Genomic DNA, 14,040 nt, shown 5'->3' with positions numbered 1-14,040 from the left:
GAGAGAAGTGTTTAAAATCTTTCGAAGGAATAACCTCAGGTTTTAAATAGTGCTATAAAACAATGTGCGGATAAATTTCGAAATTTCTATGTATAAAGTTGGCTGTAGAATAAGCATTTGAGCTTTCCTAAATAGCCAAAGCGAATCCTGAAAGCTGGATTAAATTTTCCAGTCGACTGCTCTTCAGAAAAAGATGTTACCAAAGACAGATTATATTCTTTGTGATAGTGTAAGCTACAGGTAATATCATATTGATCAGTGTCTCAGAAATTTAATTCCTTCTGGAATTACTTGCATTATGCAATTTACTTTTAACAAAATTAGCTGTTAATGAGACACACACTGGATTAATTATAACTCTTATAGTGGAATTGATTTTAATATAGAAAAGAAAGTAATTTAAATGTGAATGACATATTCGAGGAATTAATTAAAAATTTACGAAATGCTATTCAATATCTATTTTTTTTTTTTTTATAATAAAAGACTAAATATATATATATTATTGGATATAAATAACAAATACATTACGTACGTTTTAATCACCAAATTCATATTTAATATTGCCTGAAACTTAAAAAAAACAATACGTGTTTTTTTTTTTATTAAATATAGTAAACCAGTTATATCTTCAATTTCTTCAACTATTATTTTGGCTTTCAAACATTTGACTTGAGTGTTTCTGGTGAAGGTAAATTAGGAAAATCGCTTCGAATGTATGAAATTTATGAAATGTTGTTTTCCTATTTTATAAAACTTGTGACACAATGGGCGTCAGATAATAAGATTAATGAGTTTACAAGTTGTGTACGCTTATACATATTTAGACCAGTACAACACGTAGAACAAAATAGACCATTTATACATCGAAATTACATTTTATTTTCATTCCTCAATAATATTATTGTTGAAAATAAGGAGCATGCATTTTTATATTCCTCGATACCGGGCGTCAATATATCACAAAACCTTTAGTATTATAACAAAACAATATACACTAGTTGAACAATTGTAGTTTACGGGAAAATTTTATTCCAAAAGGACATTTTTCATTTGCATCATGGGTGTAGGCAGTCATATAATTAAAACATTACATTTCAATTTCTTTTAAGAAATTTTATCTGAATCAAACATGATGTTTGATTCGATAAATTTTAGGATACTAATGCAAACTTATGTATACTTACGTGGTTCTATTCGTTATTTGTAAAATATTTCGTGCAATATTCATTTGTTCTTCTTCGTCGCCTTGTCTGTGTTTCATTCAAAAGACAGATACATAATAAATACAAAAATGTGGGAATATGTTTGAGAGAGTTAATATCAAATTTAGAGCGAATACATGCATTGTGTCAAGATTTTCAGAAGAATGCCCTGGAAAAGAAAGTTATCAAATTTATAATTTTCCCATTGAATAAGCTGAGATTTTTTAAGAAATTCTTAAATTCAAGAGATTGTTTTTAACCTCTAAAATTATGTTAGTTTTGAACCTCTGAAATTATGTTCAATTTAAGAAAAATATCTAGTATATATGTATTTATTTGTGCAAATAGCCCTCGATTTCAATTTTTTGTTGTTTCAGTTAACTAAGATAAAGCACTTCGGGTGCACGAAATTTGTTAAGTTTATTTTCGTTTTATTACTTTTGACGTGTATGACGTCACAGTGACATAATATGTGAAATTGTTGTAAAGACGTTCTTAGCTTATATCTAACCGTCGTTAGAATTTAGAATGGAAATAGGTTATATGATAAAGAGAAAACACCCCGACCAAAGAATAGATAACAACAGAATGCGACAAAGTATCGAGCAAATTCAGCACCCGTAGGTAGCCCCTTTATAAAAAGGTGTAAGAAATTGACGTCCTACTGAACCCCCTTAATAAAAGTAATTGTAATACTTGTGTCTTATCAAATCATATATGTTTTATATTCCGGCCAAATTTTTACGTCAATATTTGAAAACAATATTTTGCTGTTTTTTATCTAAAAAAAATTGCTTAGGTCGTAATTTCATAAAATGACAGGATTTAAATATTTGTAAAGAAAGAAATATATATATATAAACAAATAATATGTTGACCAACAAACATTTATTAATCATTCAGTTATACATTTGCACTAAAATATTTAATCTAATTACACTTCTATCGTCATGTGCGTATGTTGCATTAATATAAGGAACTTCCGACTTGAAATTTCCTTGGGGTTCGGTATTTCTGTATACATTTTTTTTTCAAAGACTTGAAACAAAAATTATGTATAACCGCATTAAAAATTGGTTTAAAGTCATATGAAACGAGTGAGTGGTGAAAAATAATGTGTATCCAATTCTTGAACCAATGCATGTATATATCATATTAAACTTAGTCCTCTGTGCATGATTTTATCATTATTTTCGCAAATATATCATATAATCGTCAATTTTTTTTCTCTCTGTTTGTTATGATTTAACAAATATGGCTGCTCATAAAATGCCGTGTTTTGAAGCCGAGTTTTACCGATTGTCACCTTATAGTAAACAAATCACAAAAAGCATGGGTATTGAGCACGTGTTTAACATGTATAATCAGATATTTGTTTATTTCAATGACAGACCCATGCGTATTGCGATCACCGGATTTTTACGAGGAGGGTTACGCTCGGGTCACTATGCATACGGAGAATATGTCGGCGAATTGCTTCCTGGAAGCAAGCATTTAAAAATAAGTAAACTTCTTCTAAATGTGGACAAATTCAAAAAAAATTCCAGAAAAACATATATGTATATTTTTTTTTAATTTGAGGTTTCTTATGACTTTAAGCAATTTTAATGTCAAAACAATTCAAAATCATGCATTAGTTTTCTCGTTTGAATTCTTTTACATTGTCTTATCGGGGCCGTATTGTGACCTATAGTTCTTAATGTCTGTGTCCTTTTGGTCTCTTGTGATTTTGTCTCATTGGCAATCATACCACATCTTTTTATTTTATAATATACATTAATTCGTGACGTCTTTTCAATGAAAAGATATCCACAGAACTTAATAGTATACTACAATTATACAACTTGGCATTTAATAAATCCCATGTTATTTACATAGATTTGCTTTATCAATTTGAAAAGAAGGATAGTTTAAGAGCATACTTTGCAAGAAAATTGGTACCGTTTATTTTATTGCATTTGTCTTGCGTTTTAAACTACGGTATGGTTTAAGATGAAAACCTTAGGTTTTATTTACATGAGACAACATCACAAGAAATATATCAGGATGTTTTGTAATGTAAGCAAAATGAGGATGTTAAATTTTATGTATGCCTTTTTGTGCTTCTTCGTTACATTTGTTGTTTTATAGTGATTAAGATGATAACACAATGTTGACTGCTGTATCCCTATTTTTGACATTATTACCTATTGTTGTGTTTGTTTTGTTCACGCATCGATGACAATATAATGGAATTTGATGCGACTGTCATACAAGTGAGAGGTTTAGCTACCTATAAAAACAGGTTTAATCTACCATTTTCTACATAAGAAAATGTCTGTACCAAGTTAGGAATATAACAGTTGTTATCCATTCGTTTGATGTGTTAGCGCATTTGATTTTGCCATTTGATTGGGGACTTTCCTTTTTGAATTTTCCTTGGAGTTCAGTATTTTTGTGATTTTACTTTTTTTGTATATATGTGTGTTGAATGCTTTACATCGTGTTAGATAAAAAAAAATGTTAATCAGTTAAGGCATTGTTTCAAAAAAGTATTGTCATTATGCATATATTCTGGTTTCAAATTATTGCTGTACTGAATAAAAGACTATTTTTGAATGTTACAGCTTTAGAATAATCTTTAGGATTTACACTTTTCCTCCCTTCAAATTATGATAAAAACGACCTACATTTGAAATTTCAGAGGTGTAGTAAAATATTAAAACACCACATTATAAATGTAATGCGTAATAATATTAAGCAAGGTTTGAAAATAAAACCTTCACCTTTCAATTTAGATGTTAAATTGTTAGAGTCGACCATGAGGGATACATTTATCAGAATCGATGTCTGTACAAATATCATTAATGTATTATATTCATAATTGAACAGTTAAATATTTGAGGATTAGAAGTAGAAATTACTATCTTTCTAAACGGGATGAGAACAAATATGTGGACAGATTTGGCGTAATGTTTGCAAAATAAACTTAAAAAAGAAAAAGAAAAAACCAAATTGGTTGATTGAAATTAACTTAAAACAATCACTTTATTGTACTGTGTATCATTGCTGTATAGCAAACCTAATTTTGTCTATATGAAAGTTTAGATTTGGCATAATTCAAACCTGTCGTTGAAATAATTCAGCACAATATAATGAATATGGTGTTGTCTTTTTATATATCTGTTGGCATGTAACATTTTCAAGATAGAAAGACCTGAAAGTCCTAAATTAAACCTTTAAAATTAAAGTTTCTAATACCAACAGTTACGATCTCTCAGATGTTCGAGATATTTACAAAATTTGACAACCATTATATATGACAAAATCAATTGTAAATAAAAGTAATAGTAGTATACCGTCGTTCAAAATTCATATATTGATTGAGAGAAAACAAATCCTGGTTACAAACTAAAAACAAGAGAAACACATCAACTATATAAGAGGAAAACAAAGGAACAACAGAAACAATAAACGCCAACATAAATGGAAAAGAACTATACTTGATAATACAATTAACGGTACCAATTTTATTGCACCAGATGCGCATTTCGACAATACATGTCTCTTCAGTGATGCTCGTGGCCAAAATATTTGAAATCCAAAGCTTATATAAAAGATGAAGAGCTATAATCCAAAAGGTCAAAAAAGTATAGCCAAATCCATGAAAGGAATCAGAGCTTTGCATGAGGGAGATACATTCCTTAATTTAAAATAATTTCTAATATTTTGTAACAGCAAATTTTAATAACACAAAAATCCGTATTTTCATGGTACCAATTTTATTGCACCAGGTGCGCATTTCGACAATACATGTCTCTTCAGTGATGCTCGTGGCCAAACAAATGCAATATTCCTAACTTGGAAAAGGACGTTTTTAGAAAAATGGTACATGGGTTGGACCAGGTTTTATGGCTAGCAAAACAATTCGCGGTTTCTGTACTAATATCAGAATGCTGAAATCATGTCTACCTTTACGAATATGTCAATCAGTTGCTTAGTGTATGAACTCAGCAATTGGAATTTGATTTCAGCATTGTAAACACGAACTGAGCAATGGGTATATGAACTCAGCATGTAAAGGCAAAGAGTTAAACTGTAGGTTTGATGGCGTTTCAAGTCCCTCCCTCGCATGACAAAATCAATCATATTACAATAAAGACATGCATACCAATATGGTTGCCAAAGAAACAGCTAAATATTAACACAACAATGTCAAATCACGAGGGTTTTAACAAAACCATTAGCATCAGACATGCGAGAGAAAAAATAAACTTTAATATATGACTTTACCGACTATATTCAATCTTCTAAGAAAACTATGTATTTAATGATACTGTTTTGTTTTTCTAATTTTGTGAGTTGGAAATTTTCAAATATATATATCATCTGACATATTTTGAAATTTGAATTTAGAAGATATATATCTATATAAATTGTTAGATATTGTTTTGGATATTTTGGAGTACTTTTCATATTTTTGATAGTAGTGTTTTGCACACAACTTTATCTTAAACTTGTAATGGTTTTTTCAACAGATGTCTTTAGCATTGCAAAAGTATTGTTCCAAAAGTTGTGCATATATACTCAAAGGGTTGTTTGAAAGATCCTAAACATAATGTATAGTCTTTGTAACGATGACCAGTATATCAAAAAGTAAAAACACAAAAATACTGAACTCCGAGGAAAATTCAAAAAGGAAAGTCCAAAATCAAAAGGCAAAATCAAAAGTGCAAACATATCAAACGAATGGATAACCACTGTCATATTCCTGACTTGGTACAGGCATTTTCTAAGGTAAAAAAAATGGTGGATTGCACGTGGTTTTATAGCTAGCTAAACCTCTCAATTGTATGACAGTCGTATCAAATTCCATTACATTGTCAACGATGCATGAACAAAACAAACATACTCAAAGAGTAAAAATGTCAAAAATAGGGGTACAGCAGTCAATATTGTGTTATCATCTTAATAACGATAAAAACAACAAATGTAACGAAAAAGCACAAAAAGGCATACATCAAATTTAACATACTCATTTTGTTTATCTTATACGACTATATTTATCTATGTAAAGTCTACCCGTAAAGGATGGAAGGTTTTCAGTACTCAAAGGTATAGCAAGATCCTACTAGCGCGTTCTCTTATTCAAACAGGTATTGCATGCCTTTTTTTTTAATTTTCATTACTGAGGTAAAATATAAAGAAGCTCTTAAATAGAAATAAAAAAACGTGGATGATTACAAACTAAATTTATTACATCTACTTTAATGCAATCTAAGTGCCAATGAAAACACTATATATTGTATGTATAATTAAAATTCGTGTTAATATAATGAAAATTGCTTTTTTATAAGTATTTATCATATTGTTATTGTAAGCGGACAGATGTCTCATATGATAATTTAATGTTTTGCTTGCATCAATCCTCCTCTTTACAATGAAAACCATCTGGAGATATATTTATGAAGTGTAATTGAGGCTTTCTTCAAGTGATACTTAACTTTAACAACTCTTGTTCATAACACACTTCATCATCTTTTGGTTTAAATCTGCTGCAGATTTATTTTCCTCTTCAAAAATTGACGGGGCACAAGTTATCATAATTTTGTCAAAATTATAACTTAAAGAGGTAAATCGAACGCACCTGCGCCACGTGATTTAGTGAGATGCAATATTACGAAATTGATTTTTTTCTTATAAACAGAACTGGTTTAGTTTTAAATTGTTACTGTTTTCGTTTGTAATAATCGTGAACTGTCACTTATAAAATTTGTATGACTAAATGGATATATTTTTTTCAAAACAGACATTTTTATTTTTTTATTTTTTTGGAATGATCACTTATATTTTCTATTTAGCACATTATGATCAAAGTAGCGTCTGTATTATAATATTGAGTGTTAAGGGGGCTCCTGGGTATAAATGATTTTTTTTTTCTAATATAGGATTTCGCTATATTTTTTCATAAATAATCTTTATTATATTCTTAAAAGAAAAATGAAATAAAAAAATGGGGTCACCGTTCATTTAAGCTAAAATTTGCCTTTGGAAGAAGCATACATTTTTGTTAATGTCCTTTTTTTCTGTTGAACTAATAGGAGAAAAAAAGGAAATATCGAAATAAAAAAATAACCTAATATAAGAAATCACTTAAATTTTACAATTTTTTAGTTTATGTACAGCTTATTTGAAAACAATAATAAAAAATATAGGTCACCGATGAGTTAAAAAAGATATTTCAAATTTAAGGCCAAAAAATGGCATTTTTGCACCAAAGGGAGATAATTTGGAGCTTTTTCAATTTTTAAAGTCATTTGGGGCCAAACCAAATAATTTTTTTGGGTTGTTTTTTGTACCATATCATAAAGTAACAACTAATAGTGTAATAAATAAAATTTGTAATGAAAAAATAAAGGTTTAATTTTTTGCTAAAATATTTGTACCCATGAGCCACCTTAAGTCAGAAGAAATACCAAGAAAATGTATTTCTGTGTCTATAGTTAAGAAGAAACAAAAAACAAACAGCAACATGAATTAAATCAGAAAAAAAAACATTTTTAAGGCAAAGATTTTTGAATATCTTCCCGTGGACGATGTTACGTATTTGGGAAACAGACAAAAAAAGGTGTCTGATAATTGTTAAGTTATTACATCATATTTCCTGTGTTTCCCATGTGATTTAGGGTGGGTTTCAGCTGTTAGACTAAGATACTTATCTTATAGTTTTAATGCTAACTTGTCTCAAAGTATCTTGTTCCGGTTTTCGTATTTCGTTTTGCACACATGAAATACACCAGACACTGTGTATGTATTTATATGTATAAGTCTAAATTGAAAACAACGTTAAAAGGACAGAAACCGCAATTTTTATACGTGTGCATGTAAAACAAATTTTGTTATATAAAGAAAGTCGCATTTGAATATATCCTAAACTACTTGAGATACGATTTTGTATATACAATTTGGATAGATAGTTACGCATTGAACTGTAGAATGTATTTCAAAACCTGCTGCAGTTTAAATCAAACATGTTTTCTGTTTCCAATCAATAATATGATGAATATATAGGTAATTCCGGTAACCGTTTTTATAAATCATAATAATCAAAGACTACTTGTAAATATAAAATCGGAAGTATACTGGATAAAACATATTCAATTCATAAAAACATACATTTGATTTACCAAAAAAATGCCAAAGGAATTCTTTTTTTTTTGTTGTCTTGAACCTCAAACACAATTGAAGGGTGATAAGTTATACGTGATGACAAATGGACCTTGTTTTTTTGTTTTTTTTTTATAATAAAGCTTAACTTTTATAAGTTGAGTTTATTTGTTCTTTTAATTAACTTTGTCAAATGAATATAAAATATGTTTTTCTTTGTTTAAACTGATTGATAAATATAATTATAAATATATTGAGGAATTCTATTTTCCTGTTTCTGGATATTTTTCTATGAGGGTTTTTGAAGTGTGTCACTCAATATTATTCTCCACACCAATTTGTGCTAATGGGATTTTTTTTTTGTATGTCGATTTTTTCTAAACAATAAACAATAATTCTATTGTGTAGCACATTATATTTCTAATTCAGCAAAATAATATAAAATGTCATTTGAATAAGAGACATGTATTTATCTATGATGCCAAAAAAAACCTAAGTATCCTCGAATGGGCTAACTAGACAAAGATTATAATGATTACGTGGTTAACACAAATGTAATTATGCTATTGATACAAAGTGTTTTACAGTAGAATATGAATAATGCATGGTAAAGATATACTGATACGACTAACAAATAGAAAACTCAAAATGTCCTCCACTAAAGCAATCAGTGCAGTATTTGGTTTCAAAACGATGCCACAACCAATATACATCCCTCGAGACTTCAATGTTTTAACTCTGTTCTAATAAACACATAAACATCCTCAATTTGAAAATAAGCAACCATTACTGGGCTCCCACGACGTCACAAATACGAAGCATGACCAAGTTCAATTTCCCGTTATATGTCAGCAGTGATGAATGGTCATTATTTATTGGACCTTTGCATGCAGATAGGGACGAGACCATTCTAAAAAGGAAATGTTCTCAATGCAGTTAGTTTTGTTTCCTCGTTTTGGTTGTGAACAAAAAAGGTTATGACGCTAATAAAAGAATTTTATAGAGTTAACGATCGTAACTATTTGCCACGTGTAGTTCTTTAATTTTATTTATTTGCCTCTGGAGCAAGTAAGGAAACATAAGTCAAGTTTATTAGCCATCCGCTATGGTAATAACATGTTTGTAGACTTTTCGGGTTATTTGAAATGCAGCAATCTTTGTAACATGATACTGTTATACTATAAATAGGATTAAAAGGGAATGTGGAATTTATGTCAGTGAGACAGTAACCAATGACAAAAAAACAGCAAAAGACGTCACCATAAAATCCGAAGCTATATGCAATATAATTATATCAAACTCTTAATTATAAGAGTCTAAAATAGTGGTCGTTCAAAAGGAACTACAATATTCAAACCAAATTCACATCCGTATACAGTCACTTTTTTAACTTAAAGCTATCATCGTTCCCATAACATTTTACGATTGACTAAGGCAGCAACCATTTGATTTTCGGGAGGGGGGGGGGGGGGGGGGGGGCGGCTATGAATATTTTTGGACAAAAAAGTTTGTTTTCAACGACACATTATCTGCTGTGTTTACAGTTTTTGAGAAAAAAATAATTTGTTTTTGACCCTGAGAAAAAAAAAAATTCACCCTCAGCTGCCACTATATGCAATGCTAAAAAAAATCCGGTGGGGGGGGGGGGGGGGGGGTTAATTGTTGAATAGATTTTATACATGAAAAGACAGAACATATTAAAATGGATTAAAAAAAAATTGAGAAAAAAAAATAAGATACCAAGTATACAGTCTTTTATTTCTGTCTCATTGACATATTTTGCATCTTTTTTCATGAACTTTTTGCACTTATAGAAAATATACATGTTTATAATGATATTGTTTTATTTTTTATCGATGGATGCAATCATATTAAAACCATATTCTGCAGATCCAATTTCTGTCAAAAATGTTTAGATTTACATCTAATTGCGTAATTGACGGTTTTGTCTGTACTTGAAAATCAATTGTGTTCTGATATCAAATACACGTTACAACAATAATGATAGTGACTATATTATCTGCTGTGTTCTCCGGGGGTCGGATAACAATCGCTATTTCTACACTTCTTAGTTTGAAGGTTAAGTCCGACCATCTGCCATGACATTTAAATCACTCGATGAAACACGAGGCTGAGTAGAGACCACGTTTCCAGAGTTAAATTATAGAATGTAATACGGTTTTCCTAAACAGGTATCCGGAATTTATCTTGCAGTTGAAATTAGAGATATAATTGAACAAACAGCCCAACGTCATATTACCTTGCCAAAGACACGTGTATTAAGATGAGTTAGAATCCTGTACGTGGTAATTATCCCTCCTACCATTGTGATCCATTTCACGCATGCCTAGGTCGCCACCAAACATACCCGGTTGCACAACGAACAGTTGTAAAACTCGGGAACTTTGATTTTAAGATATTATGTCTTAAATATCTAAAAATCGCTAATTACAGGAAGAAAAGATAAAATCTATGTTATGGTTTGAAGAACTCATTTGAAGAAGTATTTCCAATTTGTCTTTGTTTAAAAATTAAAATGTTCGGTCTTTAAAAATGTTTTCTAGTTTGTTTTCTGTAGGCTTTCTGTGTTTGACTTTTGGTAGATTTTTCGTTGTGTTTTTTTCCTTGCCGGTGTTGTCAAATTATCTTAGACTAATGAAACTTTGTATATAATAAGCAATACTATTGCATTACAAGAATAAGCATTTTAAACCCCCCCCCCCCCCCAAAAAAAAAAAAAGGGAAAAAAAAGAGAAACGATTTTTTTTATATTCTTTATTTATATATACATACAGTGTGAAACTCAGAGAAGACGGAGAGGTTGGTATTCGTAATGATGAATAGAAGTTTTCGGTTTTTCTCTTGTCTACCAAAGTTTAAAGGTTTTGTTTCTTAAATATACTAATCGGCATAGGTTTTTTTTTAGCATGCATTATGTTTATTCATAATGAAGCATTGTCTTCATATTATTATACCATTTTTTTTTAAATCATTCCTTGATTGCATGGCTGTTTGATGGATACGACTATTACAAAAGTCTGAGACTTTATGCTGATCACGTGACCTTATATAGATTATTTTGTTTATGTAAACAAAGTTGGAAGTAATCAATATCACAGATATCATACAGCATTAATTTTTTGTTTTTTTTATGTTATTCAATGATCGTTTTTGTTTTTTACTCTGACCCGGCAAAATATTTACTTGGAAGAATAATATGTATGGGGCATAGAATGTTGTACTTCCAGCATATGCACTGAATCACCATTGTAGATGATATGACAGATTATTGGTGTCAACAAACAATTTTGTTTACAATTTAATCAAATTGAAACATCCATTAAATGATTAACTATGTGATGAAATTTCAATTCGCGTGCAGAAACGAATTTCACACCATTTCGCGTCTGAAAATATTGTCCCTTGTTACAGTATCATTCCAATATTATTTCCATAACGGGCAAATAGTTTAATTAACTTTATGATTTTTTGCTATCTTGTTCTATCATGCAACATGCTTCTATTGTTTATGTTCCTGAAAATCGGTAAACAAATATATTTTTTAACAATTGAAGTAGTCGACTGCAATTGGAACGAGATTAACAAGATAGCAAGACAGAATATCCTCGAGAATATAACAGGATGCTCAACCATCTGTTGGTATAATGTTCGTTACTTTCCCCGATGTTTTTGTGTTTTTCATTACTAACCAGCATCATAATATAATTATTAGAAACATAAAAGGACAAAAAATAATTGTAGCAATTTTATTTTGCAACTTGATGCCACGCCATTTGTTAATCTCAAGTGAATCTAAAAATGACTAAAGGGCGTAAGATTATTATGCATACCAAACTTGGGTTTTGGTCATAGATTATATTTCGGACGTAAAAAAGACAATTAGAGAATGATATTAAAAATGTCTGGAAAGTTTTTGAAAGTTTGTTAATAGATATAGGAAGATGTGGTGTGAGTGCCAATGAGACAACTCTCCATCCAAATAACAATTTAAAAATTAAACCATTATAGGTTAAAGTACGGCCTTCAACACGGAGCCTGCTCACACCGAACAACAAGCTATAAAGGGCCCCAAAATTACTAGTGTAAAACCATTCAAACGGGAAAACCAACGGTCTAATCTATATAAACAAAACGAGAAACGAGAAACACGTATATATTACATAAACAAACGACAACTAATGTCTTGAAATAAACAACAAATGAAGTTCGGTAAACAAGAACTCGGCAACAACCACTGATATTATACATCCCAAATAATACAATACAGAGGGTTTTTTTTTTCATTAGAAAGCGTACGACTAAAATTAAAAGTTATAGTTATACTGAAATCTCCATTATACTTACTACTTATTTTTGTCGTAAGATATTTTGGAAATTTTTTCAGCATAAGTTGTTTGGGAATATTTAAAACCTTTAGACGGCTATGGGTTGAATGAATGATTATAGCCTATACTTGCTTGATTGGTCTATTTGCTTCAACTTTATTTGCTTAAATAATTATACATGACTCGGCGGGAAATCAGACCACTATTGTTTTAGGGTAGACATATTTACGCGGCTTATTCTTAAAAAGTTTCAACAGCATACGGTTTAGTCAATCTTCTTGTCCTTCTTCTATCTTGGTATACATAAAGAATAAATATTTCAAGACAAGTTTATGTTTTGTACAATGAATTGCATGAATACTTTTACTAGATTGTATGTAAAACAAACGACGGACAAGCGTACACTATAGCTAATTGATATTAGTATATACAAATTAAACAAGTATATACGGTATGGTTTCCAATGAGAAAACTTTCAACCAAAGACCAAAGGACATGAATTTACGTTAAAATTGGGTGTAACAAGGAGCAAACACCATACTGCTAAGTAAAGTGTAAAAAGCAACATTATATGTGACAAACTGTGAAAGAATTGAATAATTAAAACCAACTAAAAATAATCTTACTGTCTACATATAAATACATGCACATGATAAAGGAGTTAAAACGATTGTAAGATCTTGCTTTAAAGATATAGCTAACGTTATGCTTCCTCAATGCATTGATTATTGTTTTCTTCAATATAATACCCTGGGATTTAAGGAGGTCGGTCATTTTATTGTTTGTTTGATTGGCCTCCTTAATTCCTCCACATTTACTCCGGATACCTATACTCTTGTGATATCGTGTCGTCTTACAAAGTTCTATTTTCTGATACGTGACTGGGCTAAATAATATTTAGACTATTGTGATATCGTGTCGCCTTACAAAGTTCTATTTTCTTATACGTGACTGAGCTAATAATGTTTAGACTCTTGTGATATCGTGCCGTCTTACAAAGTTTCATTTTCCGATACAAAGTTCTATTTTCTGATACGTTACTGAGCTAAATAATGTTCAGACTCTTGTGATATCGTGTCGTCTTACAAAGTTCTATTTTCTTATACGTGACTGGGCTAAATAATGTTTAGACTCTTGTGATATCGTGCTGTCTTTCAAAGTTCTATTTTCTTATACGTGACTCAGCTAAATAATGTTTAGACTCTTGTGATATCGTGCCGTCTTACAAAGTTCTATTTTCTGATACGTGACTGGGCTAAATAATGTTTAGACTCTTGTGATATCGTGTCGTCTTACAAAGTTCTATTTTCTGATACGTGACTGGGCTAAATAATATTTAGACT

At 30.2% G+C, this 14,040-nt stretch overlaps 1 protein-coding gene across 1 annotated transcript in view; it reads left to right on the top strand.

Annotated features, from left to right (window-relative positions):
- Positions 1 to 221: 221 nt before the first annotated feature.
- The window catches only part of LOC134715168 (insulin gene enhancer protein ISL-1-like), a 34,958-nt gene continuing 21,139 nt past the window's right edge, over positions 222 to 14,040 (top strand). The window contains exon 1 of the mRNA XM_063577147.1: positions 222 to 240. The gene's annotated coding sequence lies outside the window, so the exon portion shown is untranslated. The remainder of the gene's footprint in view (positions 241 to 14,040) is intronic.

Source organism: Mytilus trossulus, chromosome 4 (assembly GCF_036588685.1).
Source record: "Mytilus trossulus isolate FHL-02 chromosome 4, PNRI_Mtr1.1.1.hap1, whole genome shotgun sequence".
Lineage (NCBI taxonomy): Eukaryota > Metazoa > Mollusca > Bivalvia > Mytilida > Mytilidae > Mytilus > Mytilus trossulus.
This window is presented reverse-complemented; position numbering and strand designations above follow the sequence as displayed.